Genomic DNA, 15,783 nt, shown 5'->3' on the forward strand with positions numbered 1-15,783 from the left:
AGTTCCAACCGGAGGTATCGGACACGAGTCCTCCAGTCGGTAATCCGCACCACAACGACCAAAACAACTGAACAAAGTACTACGGCCAGGCATCTTGCAGACTAGCCGAGTTTCACAAACTTCAAGGGTTATGGGATTTACCATGTCCCTGCAAAGAGCAAAAACCCTCGGTTTTTGGCGACTGCAGACGTCAAATATCACAACAAAGAACCAAGTACTAAGAACCACAAATGCAATGGAACCATGCAACAACTAAGCACCCACAACTAAGGACTATGGGAGCGACCCACAAATACTTAACTCAAAGATCAATGGCGTCACCAGGAAGGCCCGTCAATCGTCTCGCTGTACCAAGGTCTACGCCAGGCGCCAAAACAGGTCTACAGTCAGGGCAGCAGTCCGTCGCAGCCGTCAGGAGGTGGGAATCTTCGCGGGAAAAGTCGTCGGGCCACTTGTTTCGACAACAAGATCGATGAAGCGGGGTGCACCTTCCCTCGGAGATTTCACACAAAGTTCCTCACGATCGTCGGGCTTGGACCGGTACCACTGATGCAGCCCCACGTGGGCGCCAACTGAAGGACTGGGTTTTTCTAAGACCCAGCGGTGCCAGGGGACAACACCTGAAACCTTCATGGGTAACCTGTTCCGGCGTACAAATGACAGAGACACGGGACACTTCCTTCGGCGTCAAAGATTCAAGGTTTTATTTACTGCAGGGAACACAGAAGTCACGAGAAGTATATCACATGTAGGTTCACGGAGCCTGATTCGAATTGCTACTGTGGGTCGCTCCTTTTATACACATTTCTCTCATAGGTTAACATGATACACAAAGGTTTACAATTTGGTTCCCATCGTAAACACCAGAAGGGGTTGCTTTCATGTATTCAGGGCCCGGAACATAAGTACGGAAACATTTGGTGGTTCCCAACTGTAAAAACCCATCTTCCCACCATTAGTACATTCCAATCAGCAGTAAACAGATCGAAGAAGGAACAGAGACAGGTGCAGAGGAAGGCAGAAACAGTGGGGAGATCGGAAAGGGTGTAAAAGGGGATGGTATCGGGAAACACGAGCTGCAGGCATCAAAGGGACGTGCCTAATGAGATGCACGTCTAAGACAATAGACCGGCACGGCAAGATGAGCCTCGAGCGGGGCCATCTGCCTTACAGTATCATCCCCCTCATCATAAAGACACTTTCAAAGGAAACGTGTCTTCCGCAAGAGTTTGGGAATCCCAGGGTCGCGAAGCGGACAGCGTCCGTTCGCTGGCTACTTGAGGGCAAGAGACAAAATGGATGCCGCATCTAAGATGGAACCCGTGGGCTCGGATGTAGAAACTCACGAAACAAACGAACGGTTTAGGTTAGCACAGCGAAAATGCGTACACCCACTAAACTCGTCATTTGCGGTTCATAGATACCAGACTCGAACATATTCGTGCGAGTCGAAAACACCACTTACGATCGTCACGGAACCTCAACCTGCACGGTACTCCCTCCACTCTGATAGAACACGTTTTCAGGCAGCTATCCAATGGCAGTTACGTTATGTTAAATGATCCCAGCTGCTGTGGAATGGTGCCATGAAAAGCTTATCTGGTTAGTGTGTCATCCATGGTCACTTGTTGTATGCAAGTATTGTACCCAACTTTCAAGTCAGACAGTCAGACGGCAATATGGCCTTCATGGAATATCTCTTCTATACGAATTGATATTTTAAGCAGACTAAAGTCCATTCTTTTGCAAAAATCTGTGCCACTGACATCATCAAAAGAAACGTATGATCTGCAAGTTGCAAGGACATCTGTAGAGATACATGCATTATTATCAACAAACTGCCCTGTACATTTCGCAGAAATTTTAAGTCAAATCTTAAACATGTCTGATACCAGTGGCATCGCACATGTATTTAATATGATTTTTTCGGGACTGTTAGCACCATTTGAAGCAGTCCTCTGCATTTTCCCAAATTTCGTGCACTCTGTGTTCGGCGGCCTGCCTCTCATCTTGGGACTCATAGCAGGAATACTATTTTTATTTCTTCTGCTCCGATATAGCAAGTCCAGTAACCGGCGATACCCAGAACCTCATGGAACAGACAGTCCGTGCCCAGAGGTATCGTGAGAGGATAACACAGATTCTCAGCTTGGCTCGTTTAAGAGATCTGAATACGACATGGCTTCTATCATTCAGACCAATCTGGCAAGATTGCATCTTACCTGTTCTACGATGCCTGCTTTGCGGAGAGGAATGCGTGTTAGACCTTTGTCTTACACTTCCATCAGTCCTGCCATCGGATGTCGACACCTTGCTAGGTCCTGTAACGGCTAATGCATTGTGTTGTCCCCCAATGGCTGAAAATCCTGATGAAGGCATTTATTGAGATCTCACCAGTAAGTCTAACTGAGGGTGAGGTACGAGAAACACCAGGCACACAGGTACCATCTGATATGACCATTGCTAATGCAGCAACAAGCGCTGACGGCAATGCTTCTCATCTATGCACATTTGATCTGCTGGATCAAATGGTTTCACCTTCACCTACTGTGGTAGACGATTTCTTTGCCAGCCTAGACGACTTGATGTTTTCTCCTGACACCGAGAATAACTTTTGAGTCATGCACACAGTGTTCTCTGAACTATGAAATTCGGCCTTCGGCCTTCGTTTTTTTATTTTTTTAAACAATGACTTCTAACATTTGGAACTCTATTTTCACAACAAAGTTGTAATTTTTTTCTCTTTCCAAAACATTGAACTTTTTGGCACAGACTAATCTGCTTAAAGTAGAACTATTCCTAGAGAACAAGTCATTTTTTGAAGACTGACTAAAAGAATTATTTAGGCCTTATCCCTATTAATCGAAAGATTGCTATGAGATGGTATGTTATGGAATGATCTCGTCTTTTTCTTCTGTATTTAAGAGACGTTTTTATGAATGTGATCACATGATTCTTTTCAAATTGCATGAATTAGACTAAAAGACTGTATGCTTAGAAATGTTTCCATTAAGCATTTTGTGTACTGTAGAAATGCTAAAAATATTTTTTCTACTTACCCAGTTCAAATGCATTCTTTGTTTTACGGTGGGATTGTAAACACTAGCTTTAGATATGTTTATGCAACGGGCAGGGTTCTTTATCATGGGGATTGGTTGCGCTCTGCAAATATTTTCTGAATGTGCATGTAAGGCTCGATCAATTATGGTGGTGGTGCTACAGGAAAGGGGCGACCCTTCCAACCCCCTTAGGGATGTTGTTTAGACAACACCTGAAATTTGAAACACAATCCTATGCACACACAAAAGTTCAATATACAGATACATAGATGATTAAAACATGCAGCAACATCAAATAACTCGGTCCCAATCTTCTTGTTTGTGAAGTTTTTTCTTTTTAATACTCGAGTTACACCGCGCCACCCAGCCGACACGTGTTTCATCAAAACAAGTGTTGCTTTCACTCTTCAGGGCGTTCTCTCTCGACGGTGAGTCACCGTCGAGAGAGAACGCCGGATTCACGTCAGGAAGAGAGAGCAGGTTCCTACAAAGTGGGGTCACATTTTAGAAAACCGGATATGGATGGTCAAATATAAGACATAATTCAAAGAGTTCTCCGAGGGACATTTATACATTTTTTTCTAGAAAACCGGATACTGATGTGAATTTTAGTGACAATAACCTAAGCACAATACATTTTCAGTGATTGAGATCCCTGCTCTGTTCCTCGACTATAGTACGGCCACACTCTGACAATTTAGTGTCCAGGAATTAGGATAACCGAGCCCCGTCCGAACCGGGATATACAGAGATACCCTTACCGGGTTGGAATTATCACCGGTTAAGCGGAAAGACAACACAAGCCTTGATTAGAAGGCAGCCCTGAAGAGTCAAAGCAACACTTGTTTTGATGAAACACGTGTCGGCTGGCGCGGTGTAACTCGAGTATTAAAAAGAAAAAACTTCACAAACAAGAAGATTGGGACCGAGTTTTTTGATGTTGTTGCATGTTTTAATCATCTATGTATCTGTATATTGAACTTTTGTGTGTGCATAGGATTGTGTTTCAACTAGCTTTAGATATGTTCAGTGCTTGCTATACTAGCTTTATTGAACTTAATGTCCGTGGAGTGGGTGTTGTAAATGAATCTCGGACCCTAGTATAAATTTCCCGATTCATGCCCTTATATAGGTATACTTTATCATTCCCTTATATAGGCATAGAAATCATTACCATATTTGGCCCAAACAGCCCAAATACGGCATGGATACTTCCTTTTTTTTTTTTAAATATTTTTTTATTGAAGAATTTTTCCCCATTTTTTCCCTTATAACATGAGCAGGGCCCAACAGGATACATAATCGTAGAGCACACATTCATATATACAACAGAAATACAAAACCATATAATACAAAATCATACATAGTTATTCCAATATACACAATATTCAGTATAATGAGTTCTCCATTTTTCAATGATCGGTACCTAACTTCCACCGAATGAAAGAATCCCAAATTTGCATACCCAATTTCTTACCCTTTTTTCCCTTCCTAGCATAGATAGCAGTTTCCAATTTTTGTATTGATAATACCTTGCCCAGCCATTAATGATATGTGGGAGGATTAGGGTCAAGCCACGCTGAAGCCACTAGCAATCTAAAAATAGCCATCGCTACAAATAGAAAGTTTTTACAATTTAACAGTCCGTCAGGACTAACCCCCAATAACATAACAGCTGGATTTAATTCTACTGTAGTTAATAATGCGTTCTGGAAAAAATTCCCAATATCCTGTTTTACCCTATCTAATTGTGGGCAGAGCGAGAAAATATGTATCAAATCCGCCTCTGCACTGCCACACCTAAAACAGGTAGTTCCAGTTAGACCCCCCCATTGAGCAATTTTTCCAGGTGTATAATACAAATGATATAAAATCTTGTAGTGTTGGGCCTGTAGAGATGATGAGCACAACAATTTTCCTCCCATTTCTAATGACTCCGTAAAAATATCCCTAGCTATGTCCAGATCTGTAGACCATTTATCTATCCATTTCTCCAAATCATCTTTCTTTAGTTTTGTCATTTCCAAATAAAATCTCTTTATAGTACAATCGGAGCCATCTTCTATAAGATCCATCATTATCGTTCTTTCAAAGCCCAATGATCCCCCTTTTTTATTTGATATGCAGCTTCTTATTTGGAGGTATTTGAAAAAGTGTTTTGTATTCAAAGTATATCTGTTCTTTAATTCTGTAAATTGTAATATGCCGTGATCTCCCAACATATCTCCGATCTTTCTTATCCCCCGCCTCTCCCACTCTTGAAATACAGCTCCTGAAAAAACCATACTAGATAAGGAAGGGTTATTTTTAAATCTAGTGTATGCGTTATATTTCCCAATTCCAACCTTTTTGGAGATTCCTTTCCATATATTATAGGCAGCCATTATTGTCTTAAATCATGTTCTTTTGTAATAACTTTCCTCCGTGAATCTCAAAAAAATATTTTCCGCATTTCTACCCAAAACCAAACCATAGATGGCGAGCGAACCAATATTATCCCAACCATCCACCTCAGCCCCCCGACCAGTCCCATCATGTTTTGTAATGCAGCAGCCCAATAATACAACTTTAGATCTGGTAGCGACCAACCCCCTCTCTCCCGCGGTAACGACATATACCTCAATGCCCTGCGTGTCTTACCTTTGGCCCAAATAAAACGATTAATCATTTGTTCACAAATTTTAAACCATTTGTTGTCAACTAAGAGTGGTACTGCCCTAAAAATATACATACATTTTGGCAACACCATCATTTTAATAATGTTAACTCGACCTACTAACGACAGATGTAGGTTCTCATAACGATCCAAGTCTTTCTTTGTTTTATCTATTATTGGGACAATATTTTTTTCCACCAAAGTATTTATGTCTGCTGAAATATTAATTCCTAAATAAGTCCCTGCCTGAACCACTCGATTGTCATCACAGATGGTCGCTGAATTTTTAATAATCTGAGTCTTTGAAGCATTTAGGGCATAGCCCGAGACTTGTCCAAATCTACGAGCCTCTGCTTCTACTATTTCAGTCGCCTCCGTGGGGTTTGGTGTTATCACCGCCACGTCATCAGCGTAGGCAAGTACCTTACAGGGTCCCAATAATGTATGTAGCGGAGTGATCTCTGGACATGAATCTATCCTGCGAATCAATGGGTCCATGTACATGGTAAATAGCAGCGGGGAACATGGGCAGCCCTGTCGTGTACCTCTTTTGATCATAAATTGCCCCGTGATGCCCCCATTAACTCTTAAGGCTGCGACCGGTTCCTTGTACAGAGTCTGTAAAGCTTCAATGAAACCACCCTTAAGTCCAGCTCTTACTAAAGTATGCCACAGAAAGTCCCACGAGACCCGATCGAATGCTTTTTCGGCATCCAGCAACATTACTGCCATCGGATCTCCTGTGACCTCAGCGGCATCAAACAAGGTTATAACTTTCCTAGTGTGGTGGGTCGTTCCTCTTCCGGGAATAAAGCCGTGTTGGTTACTGCTGACTAAGGCACTTATCAATCCAGCAAATCTCGTTGCCAAGGCTTTCGAATATATTTTAGTATCGTTATTCATCAGCGTGATTGGGCGATATGACCCTGGTTCAGTTGCCGGCTTCCCTTTTTTTAATATTAGAACTACATCCGCACCCCCCCCAGGACTTTGGGATAGACTCACCCAGCTGAGCAGCTTGAATCGTTTTGCTTAAGTCTTGACCCAGACTTCCCCAAAAAGTTTTATAAAACTCTAAGGGCATCTGGTCCGGGCCAGCTGCCTTTCCTGAAGGGAGATTGCTCATAGCTACTTTAATCTCAGTATTATTTAACGGGTTTTCTAACTCTTCTGCGTCTTCGTTAGAGATCCTCTCAAACGGAATGTTCTGAAGATATTCCCTTATCTCTTCATCGTTGCAAGGGTGTTGGGCATCGTATAATGATTGGTAGAATTTCTTAAACACTTCCCTGATTTCTTCAGAGTCTGAGTGCAGTCTACCATTTTCATCCCTGATTTCCCTAACAGTCCCATCTGCCGCTATCTGTCTAGTGCGCATGGCAAGAACATGTCCAACTTTTTCGGTATATTCGTAACACCTCTCCCTTCCAATAGTGTAATATTGTGCTGCCTTTTTCGCTAGATCCTCTTCAGCTTCACTTTTTACTTTCATTAAGTCTACAATATATTGTTCAGTTGGTTCACCTCTGATAACACAGTTATTAAGCTGTTCCTCTGCCTCTGTCACGGCTCTCTCTATCTCCCTTTGCCGGAGCCCTTCTACTTTTAGTTTATAAGCACTATACCTGCATGTCTCTCCACGAACACCCGCCTTGAACTTATCCCATATAACTCCCACCGGAGCACTCCCTCTATTATTTTCAAAAAACTCACTGATCCATTTTGACATATGTGATATATAGTCATTGTCCAAAAGGAGCCTTCTTTCAAATGTCCAAACCCGACTTAATCTTGTTCCTCCTTCTAACTTCATCGTCAATACTAATGGATTATGATCACTGAAAATTCTTGGAAGCCTGTCAATTTTAACTCTGGTCATTAGATCACTGGATATCATGAAGTAATCTAATCTAACACAAATTTGGTGTGGTGCAGTAATATGTGTATTCTTTTTGTTCCGATCTAATTGTGCCCCAAACATCTTGCAGATTATTATTTTCCAAAAGATCCACAAGAGCTTTATGTACTCTTTTCTTCCGACCTTTGTAGCTTCTAATCTGTCCTGCTCCCAATCCCTCCGCCCCGTTAATATTCAGGTCTCCTCCTATAATAACCTGTGGGGGCCAGGCTGCTAACTCGGAATCTAAGAACTGTATTATTTCTGGATCATCCTGGGTTGAGCCATACACCGCCACTTAATATCCGTGGAGTGGGTGTTGTAAATGAATCTCGGACCCTAGTATAAATTTCCCGATTCATTCCCTTATATAGGTATACTTTATCTTGCCCTTATATAGGCATAGAAATCATTACCATATTTGGCCCAAACAGCCCAAATACGGCATGGATACTTCCACTAAGCTCCAAGAATAAACAAAGTTTTCTTGGAAAAACCCGCCTTCAGCAGCCCGGGACTACCCCCTGCTTGAATATTAAGTTCTCCTAGAACTCCCGGCGTTTTCCAAGAAATGAGCCTTTGAGTGACGTTATTAAGTCCAAACATGCGTCAAACGCGGCACCTTCAAAGTATAAATATGCCTTGATTTGCCTAAACAAACACACAGTGGTTTGGAGCAGATCGACTATCTACTTGCCCGACACCCTGCATCAGCAAGTGCTGAAGGAAGCCGACCCTTCAGCAGACGCACTGCGAGACTCTGTCATTTCTCTTGCCGAGAAATCCAGCTCCAGTGTTTCCGGGCTACCCTTGCGGGTATCAGGGAAATCGAGTCCCGAGAATGAAATACAAGCCCTCCTTCATTCTAAAACAAAGGTACAGAGCTGATTAGACCTCCTAGAGAATTATTGGAATCAGATTCCTGGCAGAGAACTCCTAGACTTAATCTCCTCCTCTAATACTCCCTCCCTCTTACCAGACTTAGGTTAGGTACACCGGGGTAGGCGTATTCTAGAAGCACCAGTTGAGTATTTTAGTCCTCCTTTTATCACTGTATGTATTTTATGTATTTTATACATTTTATTCACTTTAAGGCTTAGAAACCATATCATGCTTTTACAGTACTACTTTAAAATAATGTTCGTAATATATGCATTGTACTTCATAGTAAGCTTTGCTATTGTAGCAGTTCATTTTCAATGCTTGAGAAAGAAGACTGTTCAATAAATACCTTTTTATTGAAAACGCCTGTCTCTCTATTTCTCTTGCACCTCTGGTGATACTAAGCTGCACGGTTGACTGAGTGAAATAGTTATCTATTGTTTCCGCAACTCTAGAGATTTGATTTCTTATTCTTGGGAAACAAAGTTGTCATGTTTTATGCAGTTGTCAGAAACTAATCCCTTCTTGTTTATTCGAGAAAGTTTCTAGTGACCTCTGAGCTAGCTGGCACTCACAATTAAGTCTAATATAGGCGGTAGAGACCTAGTAAACCTCAGTCCTACGTCTAAACTACAGGATATATTATTCCAATGCGCAGAGCCTATTGGGAATATAGGAACTACACTACAACTTAAGTGATACCTACATAGGTTTTAAGGATTCGGTAATTTACTGATTCCTTAAAATAAGGAATCTGTATTTTACCGATTCCTTAAAATAATGAATCGGTAAATTACCGAATCCTTATTTACAGCCTCCTACATTGGAAAGGGCTAAATACCAGGCTGTAACGGAAAATTCACTGACTTTCGGCTGTTACCGACCGGTATTTAGCTACCTACATCTGGCCCTTAGTCTCTTATCTGTAAACACTTTGAGTGCTTGGAAACTGGCTCTGTTAAAGTAGCGAGTGCTTTAAAAAAATTCTTGTGAATCCAGACCCCCCCAACCCCCCCGCCAACAAGGTGTTCACTGATTTGGGCATCCACAAACCTCACTCATTTATTTGTGGCTTCAACTCTTTTCCAAAATATTGTGGTTGAGAACTCTCTATTCAAGGTCTGGGCAGTTTGCACTCAGTGGCATTTCCATGATTAGAACAGTCCCGGTCTCACCATCACAGACAGTGACATCCACTAAAAAACAAGATGGCATCTATAAAACCAGGAGATTTGTTGTTTTTCTTAATTCTCAGCCTACCCTTGTGACAAATTGTGTTCTCAAGATCAATCTCTTAGAATTGAACAGTTACAGGAATAGCTTAAATCAAACAAAACATTTGAAGTAAGTTTGTAATAGAAAAACAGGACTGTAACCTTGGGTAGTCTTAGATGCATACTTCATATCATCCCACTTGTACCACACAGCAAGCGGCAGCTAAACCGCCACTCAACTGATCGGCCATCTTACACGAGGCCTTTAAACACTGCATGTACACGCTGCGGCTGCCAGCTGCATCCCGTTTATGTTGTAGGTCTTCTCTGCCGTGTTTTGTTAACTAGAAGCGCGGAGAGAAGCCACAATGATTTATTCGTTCTTCAGAAATCGAACGTGGAGCATTTAAATTTCAAATGAATATATGAATCTTTTACTTATACTTTAAGTTCTTTGACTCTTAAGTTCCCTGACTGATTGTAACAAAATGTAAATTTGAGCTAGGACAAGTGGATACTGTCCTTATAGAATCTCTTTGGGATTGTAAAGAAGTGCCATACTCGGCGCGACTTCCTGCAAATTCGTTTTTCTACTGCCCTGCACTGAAAAACTAGGAAAGATTATATCAAAGGTGGCATTATGAACTTTGGCACTGTATCTTATATAGCAATACTAATTTAGCTAATTTTCCAAATCATGTTACTTTGCCCCGTGGACAAAACATTGATCCACAGTTTTCATCTCATCCCGGCTGGTAAGTGAGTCTTAACATGCTTTCTAGTGTTGCGAGTGTTGAGATGAATGCATCTAAGAAAGTTGGGTTCTTTCCTGGTAGGAGGGTTGGCGGGCCGGATGCTGGTGAAGCTGCAGTTCCGGCAGGAGAAGGGTCCTTGGGTGCGTTTCGGAGCAGCAAGGCAGCAGGTGCATGATCGTCTGGCGTTGAGTGCGTGGAGGGAGCTGAAGTAGTAGCAGAGAGGGGCGTCGTGGCGTTCGCAGGGCCAGGTGTTCTGGCTCTGGGCGCGGTCCAGGCGCGAACGCCATAAGAAGGGGAGGTGGAAGGGAGGAGCAGCTGGGTGGTGGGGGCAGATGAATGGGCGAGCGGGGGGGCGGGGCGCAGCGGCAGGAAAACGGGGGAGGAACAGCGAGGGTACAGAAGGCAGAAAGGGCACAGAAATGGCACAAGAGGAAAAATGCAAAACAAAATACACTTAGGCGAAGTGTAGCAAGTGGAGGGGTGGGGCCGGAGGGGACGTAGCGGCGGAGAAACCATGGGAGAAACGGCGGGAAGGCAGAAGGGCACTGGGCACAGAAGTAGTGCAAGAGGCAACCGGGTTAATGAAACAAACAAAATAAACAATACAACAAGCAATACAATTACACAAAGCAACCTACCACTGGCCACCAGGGATGAGGCACGGGTGGTAGCCTGTAGATGGAGGAGGGCCCGATCTCGCATCCAAGGCAGCTGCAGTGAGCTGGGAGATATGGGCAGACAGGTGGTACTGTTGCGGCGTGGGGAGCCACCTGCCTGTGAAAGGTTCAAGGGTCGTTCTCCTCACCGTGCAGCAGCGACCATAAGAAGGGAAGATGGGAAGGAGGAGCATCTGGAAGGTGAGGGCGCATGAATGGACGAGCGGGAGGTTGGGTACGCAGGGGGCGCAGCGCCAGGAAAACTCTGAATGGCGAGGGTACAGAAGGCAAAAAGGGCCCAGAAATGACACAAGTGGAAAAGGAGGAATGGAAAGGAAAACAACGAACAATCCAACAAAATGCAATACAAAATACACTAAGGCGAAGTGTAGCGAGCGGGGGGCAGGGCCGCAGGAGGCGCAGCGGCGGTGAAACCACAAGAGGAACGGCGAGAAGGCAGAAGGGCACAGGGCACAGAAGTAGCGCAAGAGGCAACAGGGGGAATGAAGCAAACAAAATAAACAATACAACAAGCAATACAATTACACAAAGCAACTGACCATTGGCCACCTGGGATGAGGCACAGGTGGTAGCCTGCGGGTGGAGGAGGGCCTTGAACTCGTGTCCGAGGCAACAGCAGCGAGCTGGGAGACACGGTCAAACAGGTGGTGCTGTTGCAGTGTGGGGAGCGCCCTCCCTGTGACAGGAAACCTATTGACGTACCTTCCCCTGCTCGGCCATTGGCCCAGCAGCAGGAGGGCAGAATTGTGTCTGGCATCGGCAGCAGACCTAGGTTGCTGTTAGGCTCTGTAACGTCGGTCCCTGGAGCAGGGAGGGTTCCCTAGAAGAGCTCTCCTGTGATTGGAATCATACCTTCAACACCGGATATGGTGTTCATGTATGTTTCCAACAGGTTTGATACCAAACATGCCCTGGTTCGTTCCAGTCAGTTTCGAGATGGTCATCGCGTAATGACTCTTGGCCTCTCTATTTCAGGATGGCTGTTCCACTTACAAAGCCTGGAGAATGGACTCCAGAGTTTGTACGGGTGTCCTGCTCATGCAGGGGCACCTCACACTTAAAACCGAGCACCCTGCCTATGGGGCTGAAAAGGCCTGCCAGAGGGGTGACATATAGGGTCTAAGTGCAGTGGAGAGAGATATAAGGAGCTTATATCTCTCCTGAAAGGTGCAGGCATCAACTCACCCAGTCTGCAATGGCAGGCCTGTAATCATGATTTGGGGGGACCCTCATGGGTGGCATAATACATTCTTCAGCCCAGGGAGGAACCCTGGTGCACCTATGCCCCAGGTACTTCAGTGCCATATACTAGGGACTTACAAGGGTGCACCAGTAGCCAAGCAGGAATGTACCAAGGTACTTGCCATAGCCAATTTAGGGAAGAAAGAACAGAGGCTAGGGTACTGGTTAGCAGGATCCCAGCCAGACTAGTCAGACACAGTATAACACCGGGCAAAAAGGGAAGGGAACCATAGAAGCAGATCCTACTTTGCTACACTGCTGCAGACAGCCTTTTTTTGAGCGTCACCTTCCAAAATGTATGCTGTTTGTTGGAGCAGAGGCTGTGCCTCTCACTCTCTGAGGAGGACTCCCATGAACTTTGGAAAGACCATGTCAGTTCCCTCCAAGAGCCAGGTTGAATGAATGAATGAATTCGCACTTATATAGCGCATGGCTACCCAAGGGCATCCCAGCGCTTCTTGTGACACCTTATCATTCACCACTGCTCAAGGAAAGAGAAACGTTTTCAACTGCTTCCTGAACCTAAGATAGTTATGTTCAAGACGAATATGGTCCGGAAGCTGGTTCCAAAACTTGGCCGCATTGTAGGGGAACTGTCGACCTCCCGTCCGTGACTGTTTAATCCTAGGGACTGAAAGAAGTTGTTTATTGATAGATCTAAGAGTCCGATTGGTGTGATATAATTGCACCAAGGACTGAATCAAAAAGGTTGAAATTCAGTTATTTCAAGTGCCTACACCACTGGCACTGGACGCCAGAGTTTGTCTGTAAAGCCCATATGGCAGAGGATTCCAAGTCCTGGAGGTACTGAAGGTGTGGTTCACTGGCCTGTGACATTTTGCATTTCCTGTGGGACTGTATAGTACTTTTGTGCTACTGGGGCTCAGTTTGGGATACCTTGATGACCAACCCAGTGGTGACACCACAATTAACGGCCCGTCTGACCTTGCTTCACAAAATGTCAATATTCCCAGATTTAACCCACCATGGTAAGAGTTGGCTGGCTACGGCCTTCGTAGAGGCAAAGGTGGAATTTTACACCATTGGTCATCCACCACACTACCGTCTCATAGTACATGGCTCTTTGACATGCACAACATGGCCACTTACAAAAGACCTATGTGTAAGCTGAAAGACCAACTGCAGATGTTTATGGTCCCTTCCTACATGGGTAGCGGTATACGCTGACACCAATCAGCCTAGTTCCGTCCTCTGTGCCTGCCCCTTAACTACTTCGGGGTGGGAGTTAGCTTCTTGAGGGGCTGCCAGGTGGCCTGGCACCCAGAACTTTTCTCTCACGTTCCCATGTCCCTTCCCCTCGTGTTTCCCCTCGTCCTCCTTCCCTGATCATCTGCGGGATCTTCTGGGCCGTACTACCTCTATCTGGAGGAGTTATGCTATTTATTGTTTTTTCTGTTATCGATGTATTCTCACAAGTTCTAGTTTACACAGTATCTTGGACTCTGCTGAATCAATAATCTTGATGTTTTGGTCTTACTCTCGCTCTTGTACCACTGTTCGGAGAGGCTCTCCTGTTCGTTGTGAGTCGAGTCCAGTTCATGCTTTGGTGAGAACGCTCGGAAAGCGAGTGTGTCGGCAGGTCGAGTCGGCAAGTCGGCGGTAGCTGTGTTCCCGGTTGCTGATTGCTGAGCGTGGACACCCCCCCTCCTCCCACCTCCTGTGGAGCCAGGAGCGCAGAGTCAGGAGCCTGGACTCGGGAGCTAGCAGACGCGGAGCCTGGCATTTGTGGAAGCGAGTCTGAAATACAAGGGATAATTAATGATAGGAAAGACAGACACAACCACAGAATTTGTCAGCTCAGAATATGGTACATTTATTAGCCACAACAAATACAATTTAACGTGCAACACGGTGACAGTCAGCATAGAAGCTAGAATGTCCAAAGATTTATAGTGTTTGGTATACTTTATAGACTCAAACCACAGGACCACCCATATGACACATGACAATGGAAGTATTATACGTAGCACAGTCCACCATGATTCCCACAGCCAATGGGCACAGAACTGTAACAAGAAATCTCCTTGTAAGGTCTGATACATCTGATGCATACATACTGTAGCTAACCATGTGATCTGAATGGGCAGTATTGGGGTCAGTCAATCAAAATGCGAGCTGTCATGGCCTAGTATATTTCCATTCAAAACTGCGACATAAGCAAGGCGATGAGTAATATTGCGAAATCTGTTATTTGCTAAAAATTATATTGTGCAACCGGTGTGTCACTTCAAGCGGTGTGTCACTTATCTCGTCTGGGCATAGAGAAATGCAAGGACAGCACTTCTCTGATTGTGAAAGGGTCTGAACTATCCAAGATGGAGATTACAGACAAAGGCTAAGTTAAGAGGGCCTGAAGCTACAATCATTTGGTATCAAAATCCAAGATGGCTTCAGCACATTGACTGGCAGGCACAGCGTGGAGCACGCAGTGAGCCTGCACCGGTGATTGGAGTCGGCAGAGTCAGCCCGCGGGCTGCCGTTTGCCGATTGGTGGGTTTGTGACTGGCGCTCCCCTCCTGCTGAGCCCCGAGACGCGGTTCCTGGGGACGGAGTTTGGAGACTGGAGTATTACACCCGAGTGGCTCTTGCTCCTGCTTGGACAAGTGAACTCTGGTGGTGAGCACTACGGGGGAGTGTTAATTCATTTCTTTTTGGAGCATAGAAATACATTATATCCTAGAAGATTTTGGAGCTGCTGGGATAAGTGGCCTGCTGAGCAGTGGCCGAGAGCATTACGGGGGGAGAGTGTTATTTCTTTGGCCTCCTGAGCCCCCTGATCCCCTGAGCCACTGAGCAGTTGGTCTGAATAAGGGAATAAGGGAGTGTAGGAGAACATAGGGGGTGTGTATAGCCTAAAAACTAACTGGAAAGGTTACCACCCAACTGATCAGTCAGTTTGTGTTGAACTATAAGTGGAATTACCGCAATTACTCTAATTACCCTCTATTAGGAAATCCTGAGGGACTGATTGCAGGGGAATCAAAACTCAAAAGATTCAAAACTCAAAAACCTCAGGCAATGATCAGGGTAAGAAAACACGAAAAGGGATCAGGGGTACCCGATATTACGCAATAGAGGGGGAACTATGCGCTCTGGTAAAGAGAAGGCATCAGGACCAATTACAAGACGTACAAAGAAAATACAAATGCCGAAAGTGTTAAAAAAGGTGAAAGTTAACACCGTAGGAGTGAATCAGTCACTAATATCTCCGATAGCAAGGATGTTTGAAAAATCGGGAAAAGTGCCGGATAAATTCCAATTTATGAAAGATCCAACTGGAGTTCTGATGACAATGCAAATAGATGCAGAAAAAATTAAATTACAAACCCGAATCAAACCTAATAGTAGTGAGAAATCCAGCATGCAAGTCACACAAAACA

This window comes from Lissotriton vulgaris, chromosome 1_1 (assembly GCF_964263255.1).
Source record: "Lissotriton vulgaris chromosome 1_1, aLisVul1.2, whole genome shotgun sequence".
NCBI classification, from domain to species: domain Eukaryota; kingdom Metazoa; phylum Chordata; class Amphibia; order Caudata; family Salamandridae; genus Lissotriton; species Lissotriton vulgaris.